The sequence below is a fragment of the Diceros bicornis genome, chromosome 30 (assembly GCF_020826845.1).
Source record: "Diceros bicornis minor isolate mBicDic1 chromosome 30, mDicBic1.mat.cur, whole genome shotgun sequence".
NCBI classification, from domain to species: Eukaryota; Metazoa; Chordata; class Mammalia; order Perissodactyla; family Rhinocerotidae; genus Diceros; species Diceros bicornis.
Window position 1 is genome coordinate 15,619,455 of NC_080769.1, and position 8,462 is coordinate 15,627,916.

General features: G+C 43.3%; 1 long non-coding RNA gene across 2 annotated transcripts in view; it reads right to left on the minus strand.

Moving 5' to 3' along the window:
* Positions 1-4,708, minus strand: part of LOC131394511 (uncharacterized) — a 32,832-nt gene extending 28,124 nt beyond the window's left edge. For both annotated transcript variants that reach the window (XR_009216168.1, XR_009216167.1), the window contains exons 1-2: positions 4,583-4,708; positions 4,088-4,287 (exon numbers count right to left, since the gene is read on the minus strand). This is a non-coding gene — a long non-coding RNA (uncharacterized LOC131394511). The remainder of the gene's footprint in view (positions 1-4,087; positions 4,288-4,582) is intronic.
* Positions 4,709-8,462: the final 3,754 nt, after the last annotated feature.

An 8,462-nucleotide genomic window follows, 5' to 3' on the forward strand; every position in this document is an offset into this window, starting at 1 on the left:
AACTCAATGATTTCTAGCCATTCTGGCTTTGTGATTTCACACTTTCCCATCCTCCTTAAAATGTTTCTTAACACAAACTTTGGAAATTTAAAAAATGACATTTTTTTTAAAACTCTGAGATAACTGCAAAATAAGCTCAGCAAACACCATTTTAACTGGTATTGACTTTAAAAACTGTTCAAATTTATTTAGTGAAAGAAACTAACTGATTTTGATGGCAAGAAATCTTTCTGGTATGTGTATACATAAATACAATGTTTCCAAACACAGTATACCATAGTAGAATTCAACAGGACACTAACAGATCCATGGTGCAAACCGTGCCCTGTGTTCAAATTAACTCTGAATCGGTTTTCCTTAAATGTCACAGGTCATTGAGGCTCTAGGGCTTCTCAAAGCCTCTAAAAAGCCTTTAAAACTCTGAATTTCTAAAAAGGAGGTTTTCATTGAGAACATTTCCAGTGATCATAGTCCCTATTCACTGCCTACCCAGAACACTTTACAAGTTGAGATCCAAAGATTCTTGAACCATAAAATGATAATTAAAATATTTTCTATAAGCCAAGGCAATTGAAGTGTTACAGTCCACAAAGCTCCATTGCCAGCTAGAGATTAATTCTAAATGGTTGAGACCATTACAGCACATCACTAACAACCTTCCTCACCCTGTAAGAATTTTTCAAGAGCATAATAGATAGAGACTAATTAAAGTCATTCAAATAAATTCTCAAATTTACATGGACAAACATATTATTAAAAATTTAATCTACAGGCAAGCAGAGAAATTCTTCTGAGTATTAAGCATGTATCAATCATCCAAAAATGAGCAAAATATGATAATATATTTCTGGTCTTTACCCATAAATCTAGTCCTGGAGTAAATCATCATTCAAGATAATTTTAAAATAAAAAATATCTACCCAGGATTTGAAAAATTTGGTTGCAAATAACAACACATCCACACAGTGAGGAACTGATGCTCTGAAATCTTCCAATAGTATCTTCAGAAAGCTTAACTTCAGTTACATAATAAACTTTGTGCTGAGTTGAAACTGACGTACAGGTGCATCCTGACCCAGATTTCTTAATAAAAAAGTTTCAAAACTGTCCGTTATAGCACAGCCCAAGACACATTTTCCTATGTATTCTTCTTCCCTTCAGTCAATGGTTATAGAGAGCTTTCTACATGGAAAGAATCAAAAAACCATTTTTTTTAGTAGAAAGCTAATTATACCAACCAAAAATGCTAAATGACTTCTTAAGTCTATTTCATTTCATAAGCTTCATTTTCATAAAGGAAAAAAGAAACGCTACAGCAAAAATACATTTAAAAATTCTAGCCAATAAAAATCAAATTTTACTTTAAAAACTATTTACAGTGTATATTAATTTTAAAAGGAGAGCATATTTCTCTTCTCATCACTCTATATTAACATTCATAGTTACTGAAACTTTTGTTGTTTGCAAGAAAATCCCTATGTCTGCAAAGTTCACCTCCTCACTCTTTTAACTAACTAGGCACAATCTCCCTTCTCTGTACTGCCCTGTTATAAAAGCTTTGGGGAGGGGGTCTCAGGGTTAGTAACAATGACAGTAGAGCAAAGGAAAAGGATAGCATAACAGCAGTAAGGAAGAAAATGAAAGCAAAATAGAAGCAGGTCTTCCTCCTCCTGATAAACAAACACCAAGGCAGTTGAAAGAATTAGATAACTCGACAATCATACTTCTCAGAAGCACATACCTTGTATGGTAGAAATGGTGACTCAGAATAATTACAGAATATGCTTTGCAATTATTTTAAATGAGTATGCATTATAAAAGACTCCTGTAAGTAAATTTGCTTTCACAGGGTTTAACTTTTTTCAACTACACCATCTAATTTGACTTACTACTCACCTTTGCTTTAGATATGGCAGTAAAATATATAAAAGATTACTCGAAGAGGTAAGCGGTCAGAACATAACAGCACGCGATCTCTCCGCATACTCAACAAGAGGATTTACTCTCAAGAGGCTTACTTCCTATTTTCCAGGTAGTTTTGTTCCTGTGTCTCCTCTAGGTATTTCTACCTATCAACCATTTCACTGCTCACTAATGAATAAGACAATGCGGGACAATGTGACTCTCCTATTCACTTACTATAGTCAATACACCTGTAGAGATCTGAATCAAAACTGAGATTCAAAAGTCTTCTAATTTACCTCTCAACTCTGGTGATTCATAAAGTTTTAGATAACAGAGTTTGACTAGAATCACCAGAAACTCTGTTATCTAAAATTTTATTACACATTGTAAAAGTGATAGGATGAAACTTCAAAATCATTTAGTTCAACTCAATTACTTTACAGTTGAGAAATCATTCAGAGAACTAGTTAGATGGTGTCAACTCAGGTTTTGTAACTCCAGACCAACACGTGTTCTGCTAAATCATGCTGCTTTCTGTAACTACTCCTTCTTCTCTATGATGTTCTTGTTACCCAAACAGTGCACCTGTGAAAGCTGATAAACTCAAGTATTCCTAGAATGACCAGAAAATCCCAAGTCTCAGGTCAAATACATATACCACTGCTTCATTTTCTACCCCAACATTTTTTCTGAAACCCTCCTAACTGCCAAAACTTTCCTGTTTCTTGTCCATCACATTTCTCTATCACTATAATTAATGTTTTAGTTATCTAGTACCCTATGTTACATAAAACATAATGCTAATCATAATAAGCAAATATTGAGTGCTCATTATATCAGGAACTATATTAAGACCTTGAGATGTAGCATCTCACTTAATCCTCAACTTCAAATAAGATAAATAATACCGTAATCCCCATTTCAAAACTGCAAAAATCAAAGCCTCAGAGGTTAATTTTTTCTTTTTCTCTCTCTCTTTTTTTTTTTTGCTGAGGAAGATTGGCCCTGAGCTAAGATGTGTTGCCAATCTTCCTCTTTGGCTTGAGGAAGATTCACCCTGAGCTAACATCTGTGCCAGTCTTCCTCTATTTTGTATGTGGGTCACCGCCACAGCATGGCCACCAATGAGTGATGTAGGTCGGTGCCCAGGAACTGAACCCGGGCCACTGAAGCAGAGCACACCAAACTTAACCACTAGGCCATGGGGCTGGCCCCAGAGGTTAAATAGTTTGTCCTAATTCACAGAGCTAACCAGAAGTAGAACCAGGATAAGTAACCAGGCAGTCTCACTCCAATGTCCATATTCCTGATCTCTACATACAATAAGTATATATAACTACATGGACTTTATTATTAATATGCAGATAACTCAAAATTTGGGGGCTACAGAAGAATTTAAAGAGTCTTTGTATTTGAAGAGGCTTCTTTCACATTAAAATAGCTTAATATGGCTTATTCCCATAAACTATATCTTCCTTAAAAAGACATGGCCCAAGTAAGAACTCTTAACTCACTCATATATAATTAAAACTCAAATTAAAGAAAATAGGAGGAAAAAAGAGTTGCAACAATACTTTAACAAATATCCAGATCAGCATTGTCCAAAAGAACTTTTTGTAGTGATAGTAATGTTTTCTATCTGCACCGTCCATCATGGTAGCCACTAGCCACATGGGACTATTCAGCATTTGAAATGTGTCTAGTGTGATTGAATAACTGAATTTTGAATACTGTGTAATTTTAATTAATTTACATTTAAACAGCCACATGTGGCTAGTGGCTACTATATTGGACAGCACAGGTAGAAGATAAAATGCCAGAAAAAGATGAGGAAAGAAATTCTTATTGCCTTTATTTAGAGAGTGCACTAACAGTCAAATCAATTTAAATCTCTTTTCCTACTTGTTCTAGCTTCAGTTATTAACCCAAACAATATATACCTCCAAGGAGATTTAAGTAACCCAAACTTCTATACTTAAATTCTTCTTTGTGTATCTCAAAGGAAAAAAATAATTAAAACCTGTATTATCAACAAAGCTCTTTATATTAGAAACTTTTTACTGTTTGGATACCTAAGAGGAAGAATTTGAACCTGAAAACTGCCATCTACTAAGAAAACTAAAAAGAGTCACACAAGTTTTCCATTCTCTTCATAATAAATACTTGATAATAAAGTGCTTACCTTGATTCTCCACTACTGTTTCTAACACTTTCTTCATCACTGTGTCCATTCATTGTAAATATCAAGAAGTTTTAAAATAAAACATAAATCTTCCCAGTTTAAAAGATGAATATAAATACTGACTCCTCCTCGAATACCAAAAATTCACAGACGAATTTTCTTCAACATTCACAGGTTTCCTGGGACCCTTTTTGATTCACCTAAAGAAAACATATTAAGAAAATAAGAAAACTTCCTGTAGAGAAAAAGATAAGTCTATTTAGAACTTATACAAATCTACCTAGGCCAATCAGAAATACCTAGGCTTCCATTAACTACATTCCTGACTACTTACTAGAATTTACAGCACACCAGTGCTTATTTTTGACAGAAGAAATCAGAATATCTGCTGAGTAATAAAACTTTTAGACTAACTGCAGCTGTGTAGATACATATATACACATTATGGATAACTAGCTAACTAAAGAAAAACGGTAATATATAACATATACATACATTCCAAGAATAGAAAACGGAGTCTTATTAGATACTTTGTCAAACCAAGTAAGGGGGGAAAAGGTTACCTTTAATCAAACACTAATTCATATCACCAAGAACTTCATACACTTGAATGAGGCAAAGTTTTGAAAATACTCACATAAGAACAGAAGAATAAAAGTATCATACAATCTTCGCAAAAACTGTACAGATCAAAATAAACGTGTACTTTCACAGGTGAGCCGACAGTGGAATGATAAAATTTAAATAATATTTATCCAGGTTGCACTTGCGGAGATTCCATTAAAAAAAAAAAAGGTAATGGAATATACACTATGATTTTTTAAGTAACGGGTTTGGGGCAGAAATCACGGACCAAGACACAGCATTCCCACCTTTCAAGATTTCAGCACAACACTGGAGAGTCACCTACAAGCCATCCACGAATAAACAAAGGAGATCTCTGGCAGGGGAGGGAGAGGAAGAAGCGGGGGAAGGAGACGTCAGATCCTTCCCCAGCCAGAAAGGACCGAGACAGCCGACTGAGAGCAGAGCTGTCCTCCGACCTCAGCAAAGAGAATTCAGTCCTACGATGATCTCCATTCCAAAAAAAAAGAGGAGGAAAACAGGCTGTTGCCAACTTCATCACAGCAAACTCTACATCTAGATCGAGATTTTAATTCTCCAGAGACTAAGGTCCAGTAGACTCTTTGCAAGAACTGGTTATCCAAAAAGTAACTCTTCCACGCAACATTTATTCCTCATGTTAAAGATTAATTCCAACCCCTCAAAGAGCTTTACTGTTCAACAAGTCGTAAAAATCTAGGGACTCTAACAAACCGCCTCTTTCCCGAAAGTCTCTCTGCGTTGAGAAAGTTCACTCCTCTGTTCGTTTTCCTTTCCACCTTCCTTTCGCTCCTCAAAACGGCTTTCTCTGGACATTCTAACTTCCTTTTCCCCCTCATCTGCCTTCCCCGAGTCAGTCCTCTTTCTGAGGCCCTGCTCACAGCCCTGAGTGCTGAAGCTCCAGGCGCACGCAGCTCTCTCCAGCCTTTCCCGTGTCTCAACAATGAAGTCAAACCTCCCCAACCCTCCTCCCCTGTGCCCGGTCCTTCAACAGCTGCTCTGCTCCTGCTGAGTTTCCGAAGCGGGGCTCGAAAGGAGGCTGGAAGCCTTCCTCCTCCCGCCTCCGTCCATCGCAGCTTCGCTCCAGTCAGTCTCCCGGCCGGACGCACACTCCCACCCCCGTCCCTCCCAGGGCCTCCCTCCCGGTCCCCGAGTCTCTCTTCCCGCCTCACACTTCCCGCCGCCCCGCTCCGCGCCCTCCCGGGCTCGCCTGGGCCGCCGCCCCTCCCCCTCGCCGCCGCCCCCCACGTGCCGGGAGGCCGGGTCGCGGCGGGGGCGACGCGCCGGCCAAGCGCTCGCCGCTCGTGCCCCGCGGCTCTGCCCTCGCGGCCCCGCCGCGCCCACGCCGAGGAGGCCCGGGCTCCGCCGCCCGCCGGCGCTAGGACGCGCTCCGCGGAGCCCCCCGCGCGCCACTCACGCGCCCCCCGCGCGCCCAGCCCGGCCGCCGCCGCCGCCGCCCTCGCAGAGCCGCCCCGGCCTTCGTCCGGCGCCCCCGCCCCCGCCCGGCCTCCCCGCCACATCCTGACCCGCCCGCCGCCCCCTTTCTTACCGGCGGCCGTGCAGGCTTCGCGGGGGCGGAGGGAGCCCACTCAGGTCTCCGCCGCCGGGTGAGTCCTCGGGCTCCGGGCGTCTCGGGGGAAGCAGGAGTCCGGGAGGGGGAGGGGGAGGGGAAGCCCCGGCCCGCGGCTCCCACGCGCGACCCCCTGAGAGCGGATCCAACAATCCATTGCACCAACGGCGAGGGCAACAAGAGCGAGAAGGAACGAGCCGTCGAGCCCTCGTCGTCGCCGCAGCCACGTGCGCGCTCCCGCTCCCGCCGCTTATCGGCTCCCGGCAGCCGCCATAATGCCGAGAGCAAGCGCAGCCGCCGCCGCCGCCGCCGCCGCCCTCGCAGAGCCGCCCCGGCCTTCGCCCGGCTCCCCCGCCCCCGCCCGGCCTCCCCGCCACATCCTGACCCGCCCGCCGCCCCCTTTCTTACCGGCGGCCGTGCAGGCTTCGCGGGGGCGGAGGGAGCCCACTCAGGTCTCCGCCGCCGGGTGAGTCCTCGGGCTCCGGGTCTCGGGGGAAGCAGGAGTCCGTGAGGGGGAGGGGGAAGCCCCGGCCCGCGGCTCCCACGCGCGATCCCTGCGGAGCGGATCCGACAATCCATTGCACCAACGGCGAGGGCAACAAGAGGGAGAAGGAACGAGCCGTCGAGCCGTCGTCGTCGCCGCAGCCACGCGCGCGCTCCCGCTCCCGCCGCTTATGGGCTCCCGGCAGCCGCCATAACGCCCAGAGAGCAAGCGCAGCCGTCTCCGTCGTAGCCGCCGCCGCCTCCCGCGCGAGGTAAGCTCCCTGCTCGCTCCCCTTCCCCACTGGGCGCGAGGAGGGATTTGTTGCTGCAACTGGATTCAAGGTCAGGAGGAGGAGGGAAGCTGTGCATACAATGGAATGGGATGGAGCTGATTGATGACATCCATTTGAAAGGTAATATGTTTGGAGATGAGTAGGTGTGGAGATCATTGGTGTAGGACTTACTGAGTTTCTGATGCCTTTGAGTCATCCAAGAGGCTTTTGGATAGAAGTCTAGAGCTGAGAAGTAAGATCTAGACTGAAAACTAACTGTTAAGTATGTAGGGAGAAATTAAAGTCTTGAGTATACATGAAATAGACTTAGCAGACAACCTAGGAGTGTGCAATGAAGAATTTAAATTAATTTTTGGCTAGGTAGAGGAAGATGAGCTGGCTAAGGAGTTGCAGATATCGGATGGGTGTTGTGCAATGGAAGACAAAGGCATAAATGATTCAAGGAAGGAGTGGTGAGTAGTGTCCAATGCTGTTGAGAAGTCACGTGAACTAAGGCCTGAATAATATCCATTAGATTTAGTAACATAAGGGTCATTTACCTTAGCAAGAACTATTTTGTTGGAATAATAGGACCAGAAGCCAGATTGGAGTGGGATGTGATAAATGAAGAAATGGAATCAGTGAGTCTAAATTTCTCTCTCAGACAGTTTGACTTTGACTTGAGAGTGAATATGAATTGTTCTGTTTGTTTTTTTGGGGGGGGGGCTTGTGGATTTTTGTTTGTTTAGGTGACAGATTTAAGGTGTTTCAAAGACAATGGGAAATATCCCTTTGAAAGAGAGGTTGAATATATTAGAGTTAGCTGTAAGAATTAACACATATACCTTTTTTTTCCCCAATCGGGAACTGAACACTAGATATCACTGTTTATAATTATGGGCTATAGACACTTAATTGGTGTAGCTTGAGAATTTCTGTGAGTCTTTTACTCCCCAGATACATGCCTCATGCTCTACTAATGTTTGAAAAGTCTTGGTAGAAATCTATTTGAAAGCATATATTCCTGGGAAGAGTAATATGTTAAGAAGGCAGTTCTCAGCTGTGCCGAAGTTTAGAATTACCTAAGGAGCTTTAAAATAAAAATGCTCAAGGGGCCGGCCTGGTGGTGTAATGGTTAAGTTCGCGCAGTCTGCCTTGGTGGCCTGGGGTTCGCAGGTTCAGGTCCTGGCTGCGGACCTATGCACTGCTCATCAAGTCATGCTGTGGTGGCAAACCATGTACAAAAATAGGGGAAGATGGGCGCAGCTGTTAGCTCAGGGCTAATCTTCCTTAGCAAAAAGAGGAAGATTGGCAGCAGATGTTAGCTCAGAGCTAATCTTCTTCACCAAAAAAAAGAAAAAGAAAAATGCTCAAGACTTACCTTAAGAGATTTCATTCCATTGTTCTAAGGTGGGGCCTTGGCATATGCGTTCTTTCAAAGCTCCCC